Source organism: Macadamia integrifolia, chromosome 10 (assembly GCF_013358625.1).
Source record: "Macadamia integrifolia cultivar HAES 741 chromosome 10, SCU_Mint_v3, whole genome shotgun sequence".
Lineage (NCBI taxonomy): Eukaryota > Viridiplantae > Streptophyta > Magnoliopsida > Proteales > Proteaceae > Macadamia > Macadamia integrifolia.
The window spans coordinates 10066804-10079203 of NC_056566.1; positions in this window are offsets into that span (position 1 = coordinate 10066804).

A 12400-nucleotide genomic window follows, 5' to 3' on the forward strand; every position below is an offset into this window, starting at 1 on the left:
TGTTTGAGGTCTTTGTACATTTTGGTACTTCCTGGGTGGAGTGAGTACTCGGAGCTATGTGCTTCTCTCACTATCTTATCTTGTACATCCAAATCATCGGGTACACACAATCTGTCTCGAAACATCAATGCCCCATCACTGGCTAAAGTAAATTCTGGGTCGTTCATTGTTTGGTCTTGTACCTTAACTCTAATCCGCTGCAATTCAGGATCCAAAGGTTGCTTCATTATCACCTCTTGCCTAATTGCCGGATGCACCTGTAGAGCCGATAAGGATACCGTCAACCATTTAAGGTTTTCTGGTTGAGGTTCAAGCTCTAAGATTGCCCCTTCATACAAGAGGGTTTCATCCATTAGCATCGCCTCTTGCACAAGTGGTGAGCTGACTGCTAAGTATGAGAGCGACACAGTCTGTGTCTTCCGACTCAAGTAATGCCCGTAAAGGCTTCGTACCTACTCAATACATTACTTTTGACTGCACCCACAGTCGGGAGCATCCACACCCAATTTTCTCAAGCTGAAGCTGAGATGGCACTCACAGTGCCGGTACAATATGTAGCACCCACTACACTGAAGCACTCACTCCCAATGCTTAGCATCCACTAAGCACTCAATAAAAAAATACAATAAATTTAGGCTTATATCAATGCTCTACAGTTAAGCCCTGCCTAGCATATACATTTACAACTAGCTAGCATGCTTACAGTTCTTCCACAACTAAACTAGCATGTATACAATTTATCCACAACTAACCCTAGCATAGATACATACATATCATTATACATGCATATAATATAACTCCAAGGTTAGGGAATCTCATAGCTAGTTGCTTGGGATGACTGGGAACTTGCACTGACAAGTTTGGTGTTCACACCTTCTCTCCCCTTTAGTTTCTTGCTCTTCAAAGCAACCATAAGCAAACCCTCACTTGCTTTCTTCTCTTTCTCTTTGGCTTTGAGTCAATGCATCATCAACACACCTTAACCACCTCTTCAAACCCCCATTAATGGAGTAAACAAAACACCTATTAAGCAACAAAACTCATTTATGGTTCTACCAACAAAGGGGAAAGCTCCTCTATTAATTCTTCTTCTTCCTCCTTTGACTTGAAAATAAGGTATCATTAATACCACCCAACTACCCTTCTAAACCACCATTAATGGAGTGTAAAATAACTAATATGAAGCCTTTAAGCTCTTCAATGGTCAACAATGGAGGAAGGAGATTCATACACTAAATTCATAGCCTTACACTCATTAAAACCCTTTTTTTTTTCTTCCAATGTGTAGAACTCAAAAAAATGAAGAAGCTGCAACTTAAATGAACGAATTTGGCTTTGTGGTTAGGGAAATATGACCATTTGAAGTTGGAGCAATGAGATAGCGTGAAATAGAATCTTCAATGGTTGGCATAGGATACGTCGGCTGCGTGCATAACAGAGGTGCAGATCTGGCCATAGATCTCATAAAAAAGAAACTTTTAATCCTAGCCATCCAATTAAACCAATGGACAATAGATCTAAACTATAGGATTTGAATCTCACAAAGTGAAAGATGATGTCATCGTGACATAGGCTCTGACATCGTCAGACGCATTGTCGAGCTAGGATTGGTCAATGCTGACACATCACATGGTGATGTCAATGGATTTTTCATAAAGCACTAATTGCTTTTAACCGTAGGATCTAAATCCATCAAAATCGGCTTCAATCAAATCTCATGAGATCTTTGAAATCAGGATCTTCATGATACCTTCTATGCACATGCGAAGCACCACAACACTGCTTGATTAGGTGCTGTGCCAAAGCATCAAGACTTATGCACCTAACTAATGGGTGATCTCGAGATGGCATCTGATCCGTCACTTCAGTGCCCAAGCTCAGTAGCCTTTGGATGGGATAAGGGCTACGTGGCTTCATCTGAGCCATTCATTCTATAACACTATACTCCTTTTTATTACAATCAAGCCCCTGCCTCCAAATATTTCAGTGCTTAAAGACCCTAAGCAACTCAAACCTTCAAAATATTGAAATTACACAAAAGCCCCTAAAATTTCAAAAATAAATTCTGGAAAATCCTCCCACCATCGAGAGCAAACTGGGATTTTTCGGTTTCGAATTTCAAATCTGCTTCACAAAAATGCAAACTTTTTCATATGATTTCTGATTGAGACGAAACGAAGTGCGTTGAAACCATGACTGAATGCTCTATAACTTTCCAGAAGACCTGATCATCTGACTCAGTAATGTAAAAGGACCAAAATTCCCCTAGACCTTTCCAATGTCGCATCTTCCTCATACGGAATCAAAACGTGATGAAATAAAAACCATTGGAAAGATTAGATTTTTGTAATATTGTTACATGGAGAAAACTTCTTCCAAAAAAATCATCTTCAATGTTGAAACTACCCTCGACTGTCATATATGTAGTAACTTCTTCATACGGTATCGGAACGCGACAAAATCAGAGGCATTGGACTAGATAAATTACAATATATCTTTTTCATAAAGAAACAGTCTTTTAAAAATGTCATTTTCACTGTAAAAATGCCCCTGAGCATAAATAGACCAATTTTGCCAGTTTTGACTTAGAAACTCGCACCACCTTACCATAGATGAATCAAACCACTCCATGCATACAATGTGGCTATGTTATCTCATCGATGACATTGAATGCTACGATGTCATTACTTTCGATCACGTCACCCAAATTGACCACATCATCATTGCCACATGGCCGGATTGCCAATAAGGACAACAATAAAATAACACAACCATCACCACACAACTATAAGTCTACGCATCCACAAATCCTCGATTAGATCTAATTCGGTAAAACCATGCCACATGTGTAATATATATTTTAGGGAAAAGGACAAGTATGCTAGCGTAGTACTTAAGAATTAGGAATGCTAGCGGTATATTAGCCATAGGATTTGGTCATCCTAAATGTAACAGTTGGATGGAGAGAAAATGTCCAAAGCTTCAATCCACCGCTACTACACCTTATCTCTCCCCTAATTCTATCTCACGTAAGAATTCTACCACGTCGACGATCATAGGGTTTCAGATATACTCAAGCCACACCGGCATTGATAGGGTTTCAGATATGCCGCCGTTCATAGGAATTCTGCCACACCGGCGTTCATGTTAACAGTCGTAACCACCGATGACAATGAGCTCACAACGGAATCCTCAGATCTCCAAAATTTTTGGCATTGGTTGGAAGCTCTTTTCTTCGATTCATCGAGTTCGAGGACCGAATCGAGATTTGGCAATGGCTCCAGAGGCTCACCCTTACCGACACGAATGTCACCACCGGTAATGGCAATCGGAGCGAATGGGCCAACAAGGAGGGACAAAGAAGATGAATTTTTGAGGGTTTCTGATTAAAGAAAAAAGAATGAGAGAATGAACAAGAGAATGGAAACAAAAACGCAGATGAAGGCCAAGGGTTTGTTGGTCTTCTGGATTTCAAATTCAGGGTTTTGAGAAGAAGAAACACGAGATTGGAAGAGAAACCTCAGTTGGCTTTCTTCGTCCAAAAATTCCATCTTTTTGTTTGGATTTGATGAAGCTGGAATTGAAGGTGGAGGTGGAGGTGGTGGTGGTGGTGGCCTATCATGGAACAAAGGAGGAACTTAGCATCCAGATTGTGTGTGTGTGTGTGTGTGTGTGTGAGAGAGAGAGAGAGAGAGAGAGAGAGAGAGGGAGAGAGAGGGAGAAGAAGAGGTATCGGAGTGAGAGTCATAGTCGGAGAAGGAGGGAGAAGAAGAGGAATTGCTGCTCCTGGTAAACCCTCCGAACAAAGAGACGGTTGATAAATCAGACCCTTGCTTGCCTAAAAATTCATGGTCAAAATAATCCTTCTCTAGGTTCATCGCCATGATTGCTTCACTGATCACGCTTATGTTCGATTTCCCTGGAACTCAGTTTTGCGAGAGGAAACAAGAGAACAAGAATGGACCAATGATTGATGAAGTCAGATTGGAGGGGTCTTTGGAAACTATTTCCAGTGCTGGAATCATTCCGGTGACTGCGGACGGATTGGGTCTGGGCGACGTCGGCGACTAGGAGCGCTGGGTCTTTCAGATGGGGCATCTACTCCATCAATGGTGGCGGTGATTGCTGGATTTCCACATGCATGGAGTCGGAATTGGTGTCGGTGTCGATGCTTGATAAAGGAATTGAGTGGCCATGGGTGATCTGGGACATGGCAAAGGAGATTGGAAAGCTGTCGGCGATGGATCCATGATCGGAGTTCGCTTTCTCCGACTGGATCTGGTAAAAGGAAACACTTTTTCGACAAGAAGAGAGAGAAAGAGAGAGAGGAAAGGTTTAGCAACCGTGGATTGAAAATTTGTATAACTTCCCTCTATCCAATGGTTTAAGTCAAATTGATTAAATCCTATGATCAAAATCCCGCTAGCATTCCTAATTCCTAGGTACTACGCTAGCATACCTATCCCTCTCCTTATATTTTAATATAAAATAAATCCAAAACATGGAATCCATCACATTACATATAAGCATGCGAAACACAGAAGTATGGAAACACTCCGTAAAATAAAACAATCAACCACTCACCTGATACCTAAATCTGGTGTTCTTTCGCTGAATTCCCGATCACACATACCCTCACCGGGTATTTTAGGTTCGTAAATAAACAAGTCATATTTAAGGTTTATTTTATTTTATATCCTATAACCTAGTTGAATTCTTGTGTCAGAATCCACACTCAGCTGGTAAGCAGTATACTAATCCCAGGACAATATTTCCTCTAACTGAGCAAGCAAGCATACCAGCTCAGCCTTCGACTCCTATGTAGGTCACTTACCCAACCCACATTGCCAATAAGTCTATTTTGGACAACTGGAACTACCTATAGATGTTAGGTCACTAGTTATCTATTTGGAGCTGTCTGTAACCTCCATAGCTTCTAAATGCATTTGGATGAGGTTCCCCAACACAGCCAGGGCCCACACTGACATTCCACACTTTAGCCCTCTATCCTAGGTATTTCTTCCTTACCTTGGGTCACAAATCGTACTTTCATACCATACACTTACTTTTGGGCAAGTAGAGCTACACACTCACATACTGTCGGACATTTGGGACTAAAATCTAGCCCAAAACAATAGTGCTGTCAAGGCCAAACTAGCTAGCTGGTTCCCTGACAAAATATGTTGTTGTTATCAGCAGAATTTCTGCCTTCCTCTTGGTAGAATTTTGTCGGGCCTATTCTCTTCAACCAAATCTGTCCTACACTTTTAATTTAATAAATTATACCTTATGGAACTATTACCCTACTCAAATTTGAGTTTCTAATAGCAAACACAGAGTCATTTGGGTTCCAACTTACCCAATTTTCACGCTGGGTTCACTAACTAAAATTTCTATCCACTTTCGGGTAGAATTGGGATTATGTGAAGCTCAATTCCATTCCCAATTACTATCAATTTAGTCCAATTAGGAAAAACACTATGACCTAGGTTTCTAGGACAACCCTATAGTCAATTGGGTCCCAAATGGGGTCCAAGAATTGGTGCTTTTGCTTTGGGAGACTGTATTGGGTCCCATAGGCAAATTTCCACTATCGATTTGAGTTTATCCCTAACACTACTCCTGGCCAAATTCTACCCTAGCTAAAATCATTGGGGTTAGTTAGGGTAAATTACCTCTCTGGGGTTTTTGAGGTTGGCAGGCATGGTAGGACATGCCTAGGTGCAGGTGTCCAATTCTAAACTTCTTCCCAGCTATGGTAGCACCTTTAGCAGCCTTTCACCTCTCTTGGAGCATAGAAGAGAGGCAGTAGCAGCACCAGTAGCAGAGGATCAAGTGCAGCAGAAGGGCAGCACCTCTCCCTTCTTTCTTCTCCTACTTCTTCTTCCTCTTTCCTTCCTTCCTTCCTCTTCTCCTACCTTCTTCTTCTTTCCTCTTTGGTTTCATCTGAATGCAGCAGCAAGAGGAGTGAGGAGTAGCTGCCCTCTTGCTCTTATTTATTTGCTCAAATAGGCCCTAGGTTCTGTTTGGCCAACAGCCCAAAAAATAGCCTCTTTTTTTTTTCTTTTTTATAAATCTTTAAAATTAAATAACAAATCATAGGCTTCATGGTTTCATATGCTGATTAGTGCATTAAAACCCTTAAGCATGCCCCCACATAGGGTAAAAGTGGGTGGAATAATACTGCAAAGAGGTGGGGGCCCACAGAGGAAAAACTCAAATTTTTGGCATTTTGCCACCAAACCGGATGGCCAGTTAGCCAGCAGACAGCCTGTCGGTTGCCTTATTTTTGGCTCCCTAGTAGTCTAATTTTCTGTGCTGCATAGTCTACCAGATGAGGGACCATTTCCACAACTTTGGGCCACTTTACCCCTCCTACTTGGCCAATAAATTTGCCAGTTTGTCCCTTATACTGTTGTATGGATAAGGTTCATAATAAACAATCCAATACCCCTAGGTCAGCCAATTTCCTAACAATATGGTCATGTTGCTTAAAAATTCAGGGTGTTACATCTAGACTCTCCATGGGTGTGGGTCCCACATGCCAAAATGGGTCACATACTCTGTGAAGGGTCCATATCGATCCCCCATGGTTCTAATACTCATATTGGATTGGTCAGTTTTGGCTGGATTGGAATGGTATCAGTCTTCATCGGTCCTTGATTCTCATCTTTTCTATCCCGATACACGTGTTGTCCAAGGGTAAAACTTTAATAAAAATTGTTTTAGGGGTTGATCTGTCCGATATAGTTCAATCTAGGCCAATCTAGACTGATCGAGATTGATACAAAATGGTATCAACCTTGAACAATCCCATGATTGTTTCCCTTGCTAGTTTTAGAACCTTGGTCCCACCCAAGGATTTAGTTATCGATATCGGTGTCAATACCAACCCAGATCAGATCATATCAGTTTGTAGCGGTCAATTTGGTTGTTATTTTCACAAGAAAAATATATATTTTTTACGATTTTATCCTTATTCAAATAATGATACGTAATCCAAATCGATCAGGTCTCAATATTGTTTCAATAGATACAGTTGATATAGTATAGATACTTAGAACCATGTCCCACCCGTCCCAATTTGGGGAGGATTTCCAAACCTGAAAGTATGACTATTAGTACTTAGTAGCACATTGGTCCTACTATTTTTATTTTTCTAAGGGGAGGGGCAAAAAAACCAACAAAGGGATTTAACAAAAAACCTGGGATAGGGATACAACAAAACTAAGTAGAAAAACAAGAGCGAGGTCCCAAGCCAAGGCTAAATGCATATTTCTAATAGAATTTGGAAAAACAGGCACATTTTGAAGGATTTTATTTCTAGTTGTGAAAAGACATGTGCAGCTGGGTGTGAAAAGATGCATTGGGTATTTTTCACACTCAACTATGTTGGGCATTGGATCACTAGACGGGTACGACTAAGTTGCACTGGGTAGTTTACGGCTCGTACCAAGGTGATAAGGGTATGAATGCAAACGTATGGCATGAATTAATGAAGAACTGATTTTAAAACTCAATGGGGTAGCGCAGTTGGTGAGCAACGAACATGGTACGAGCCGTAAACTCGAACGTTCTAAGTTCGACTCCCGCTAGGCACACATTGGGCCACTCACACAGGGGTATTTAGTGCTCTTCACTGCTTTCAGTGAAAGTTGAATGGTTCTCATTCAACCTCGCTATGACTCGGTTTATGCAGTTGTGGGGTTAGTATGGACCCGCGGGACTCATTAGGCTGAAGGCTTGGATGCTAGCCGCTAGCCAAAAAAAAAAAAAGAACTAACTATCAAACTCAAAAAACTAATGGTATTATAAAATCCATCACAAAAAAAATGTTGTTAATAATCCTTTTTATTGTAGTTACTCTCACTCCTTACAGTACAAGTTAAAAATACCCATTTTTTATACTAATTAAAGGGTCAGATATCTATGGTGAGGAGATTCTCTCTCAGCTTAGGTGATTGAAAAACAGAAAGGATTACAGAGAATCATTCATTAAAAAGGAATTGATTGATGGTGGTGCTTATTATGTGTCAAAGGAGTTTATTTCTAATTTTAAGGTTAAATATGTAATCATCATTAAATCTTTTTCTTTGCATAACTAGATTTCTCTAAATAAACCCAATAATTAAAGCTATTCATTTGCTTAAAACAAACACTGAAAAGCTTATAAAAGGGTTAATTAATTCTCCTTCTCTAATTCAGAAGAGGGGAGCTACCAAGCAATTAGAAGCAGAGCATTATGGAGAAAGGAAAGATAAATGCTTGCATTCTGTGTGGTAGTGATGAGCCTGGTGTTTCTTGATAGCCATTGCGTTGGAGCACTTAGGTTCATCAACACATGTGCCATACTTGGCGACCTCAACTGCAAATCTCTCATCCATACACCTCCTATACCCGCCACTTCTTACCACCACGGTTGCTCCAGAGAGCACCGTTGTCGTCAAGGCCTCAGCACTGGCAGCACTTGATGGCTTGGTGTTCATGAAGATTATTATATGCTCAATTACTATTCTCCAGACGTGCCAGATGGAAGGCTGCTTCGACAAAAAGTTTCTACCAACTGCACTAGGCAACTGTTGGCCTTTCTTATGTTCAATTGCAGAGATTTTTCTGTTAATATGAATACTTATATCCTGTCTTCAGGGGTTGAAATCGTCTGCAATTCCGATCTCGTACAATTTCATGAAATACCACCTTCAGGGGGTGACACGTGTATTGATGTCAATGCAGTGGTCCAGATCTGGTACAACTAATAAAACCTTAAATCAGTAAAGAGTCATTTAAATCAGATCTAGACCATTGCATTGGTATCAATACACGTGTCATCCCCTGAAGGTGGTTTTTCACGGAATTGTACGAGATCAGAATTGCAGACGATTTTTTTCCTGTCTTCAGTCTTCACCCAAAAAAAAAAAATAAAAAAAATAAAAAAAAACTTATATCCTGTTTATGTCCATGTTTTTTAGGCCATCCATTCTCTACTTTTTGGGCTTTTGGTTTCCCTTTTATTGTTGTTTATGTGTTCTCAAAATGGCCGAACGAGATAGTGGGCTTCTTATGGGCCTTACTAAGAAATTGGGTCAGGCTAGTTTCTTCTATGGCAACCAGTATAAGGTTACAAGTTTACCAAAAAAGTACAAGGTTACAAGCTTGTTGCATCCAAGATATGGGAATTTAGATCAGACATGATCACATCCAGATATTTCCTAACCGAATAGGATACCTTTATATAGATACGGATGCAAATTGTATAATCCACGTTTGTGACTTATGTAATCTGGACCTTCCTCCCCCAATAGATACGATTCACTCTCAATTTTCTTAGTCTCATGAGTTTTTGTTTCTCTATCTCTAGAACCTAATCTAATCATTGGCTTATTAATTAAGACCCCGAGCTAGTGAACGAACAAATCGTATCCTAATTTTTATTGGCTTTGTTCAGTCCCTTTTTAACAAAATGGGGGAAAAAGCATAGGGTTGGCTTGAATAAAACAATGAAATTCTTAAAAATAAGATAGAATTAAATAAAAAGTTTTTCTAGGCATCACTATGCTGAACTATAATGCTTCACTATTTGTCTCAAACACTAATTCAATGTTTTAGTAAAATAACAAAATTCTATCAAAATGAGATGAATATAAAATAGAAAATGGCATCCTTTGTAATTTAGCTACTTCCTCTACTCATTTTAAGTTGAAATTGTTCTAATGAGATGCTTGCTTAGTCCCATATCACATAGACTACTAACCCATGTTCTACATTTGGAAAAATAGTGAAGTGTTATAGTTTACTAGGCATAGTGATGGGAAACAAAATCCAAAACTAAATATGTATTTATCGTTGAAACTTAACACTTGAAAGATCATCCGACATGAGAAATTATCTCCAGCTACAACTTTAACATAATGAACTATCATATATCATAAAACCTTATAATTTCCTACATTTTTTTTTTTTTGATAAAGAGAAGAAAAATTCCATTAAGAAGAAAGAAGAGATATTACATCAAAATATGACTTAAATTTGTTAAAAGTGAACTCTTTTTTCAATGACCCTAAATAGCTATTAGTGTCATTAGTAAGACCACGTCAGATGTGTGCTTGATACAAAAAATGAGGCTAGACAAAAAAAATTGTACTTCCAAAAAAAGAGGAATTTCATTTTTTTTTTTTTTTTTTTGTAGAGGAAGGAATTTCTCTTAAAGGCTCCTTGCCCAGCAAGTTTTACCACATCTAGATGGTCCTTCTAGAATCAGGCAGATGGGTCTGTGTGATTTATGGACTTCATCTCTGATGTTACCTGAAGCCCATTGTTGCAGGTCCACCGGAACGTTATTTAACGTCTCATCATCGAATAGTTAGCACTAAATGAGACACCGATATCATTAACAATAAAACATGTAGCCCATGTTGATACGTTAGTATCTGAGTTAGTGATTCCTGCACAAATCAAAGTTAGTGGCTTCACAAAGGGGAAATTTGGAGAAAAAAAAGGAAGAGGTGATTAGAGTGAGTTCACTTGGTTGGTGATAGATGGGGTGCTTGCTTGGACAGTAGTCTACTGCTTCACAGGGTTAAGAATAAAATAAAAAAAAAGCATTTGGTTTATCCAAATTGCAAGTCACTCTGTTCCTATGTCTCCATAAGTAATAATATGTAATGACAAAATTATAGAAAAAAGTCATTAGATTATCCTTAGGAATAGAGTGGAAAAAATACTTTATAACATGCTTAAAAGACCAATAAGCAAGGGCTTTAGTTCGTAGACCCAATGGGATCGCAACCAATAATCTTTTAGAAAACTCACAATAAAGAAAACAATAATCTAAATATTCCAGCATGTTTTGACACAATCCATATATTGTATCAATATCCATCCATTTCCCCTGAATGTCCATGGTAGGAACTCCTCCATGAGCAACTCCCCAGAGAAGATCTTAAATTTTGGGTGAATTTTGATCTTCTAGAGAAAATGTCACCAATGAGAGAAAAGTGATAGAATGTACACCTACATGATAATCTATGTTGGTTAGTAGATGTTCTAACAATTAAGTATTTAGTAGTCAATTTGGTAGTAAGGATCTTTGTTCGGAAAGCTTACAGTACCAGGTATCTATGGAAATAGGAATTTGAAAGAGTAGGGCGAGAGAGCATTGCATGTAATAATCCAAAATTCCAATTGTTGCCACATATGAAGTCATTTACCTAAGTTAGAGATGGGGCCCTGTATTATTAAGAAAAGGACCATTAAGAGTAAAATTAGGAATGGTGGGTATCCATAGGTCGGCCCAAAATTTATAGTTCTACCATTCCCAATTTTAGTGTAGACCAATTTTTGAAGAGTGGGAAGAATACTTACGCTGTTGTTCTATGTTAACGAGCCTCTCTTTTTGCAAGTGGCTTGATCAAACATAGACCTGTGCGGAAAATGCAATAACATGGGCCAATAAAGTATCTTTTTCCTTGATAAGGCACCACCTGAGTTTCAAAAGAAGAGCTCTATACTGGGTTACAGAATTCTTGATACATAACTCACCTTGAGACTTGGGAGAGAAAACTTTGTGCCAACCAATCAGATGTGCTTTTTTTAAATTAACATGGTCACCTTCTCAAAAGTGAAGGTAGATCGAAGCGGCCATGGTGGTAGGCCTGGAACCGTCTTCTAGAGAATAGAACCATGAGTGTGGCAAATGTGGCCCTATTAGCAGTAGAGATAGTTTCGATCTCCACCGCTAGATTAATGGCGGAACGAAACTAAGAAAAAGCTAAAAAAAAGGCTAAGACAAGAAGCTTATTGGTAACTAAATAAAGTCCGAAAAGGATGAGACGAGTACTACGAGAAAAGTGACAATCTTGGGCACGAGAAAAGTGGTCTAAAGAGGCCGACGACGAAGGCTTAATAGAGAGTTGCAGGAAATAAAAAACTTTTGGGATCGAAGAAGAAGGAAGAAAAAGAACAGTACGTGTCACACCCCGTTCACACTGAACCGGGCCAGTGACCGAGTTAACACCGGTTAACCCAAACCTGCCAGGATCATCAGATACTGTATTCCACCACAGCATACCCACAACTAATATATACTCATCAGATCAGTGGAAGACTAAGTTTTACCTGTGAATAACCCCATAATACTTGATACCCGGATAGTGATACAATAATTATATACATTTGGGCCCGAAGGCATGATATATACACAAAAAGAATAAAATTCAAATATCAAGTACATAAGGAAATCCACCAAAACAATCAGAGTACACAGCTCGGCTCGGTATCAAGGCTGGAGCTCAGCTCGGCATCAAGGGTCGTGCCCAGCTCGGCATCACATAGAAGAGCTCAGCTCAGCCTCAGAAGTGGAGCTCAGCACGGCCTCAAAGGTGGAGCTCAGCTCGGCCTCAGA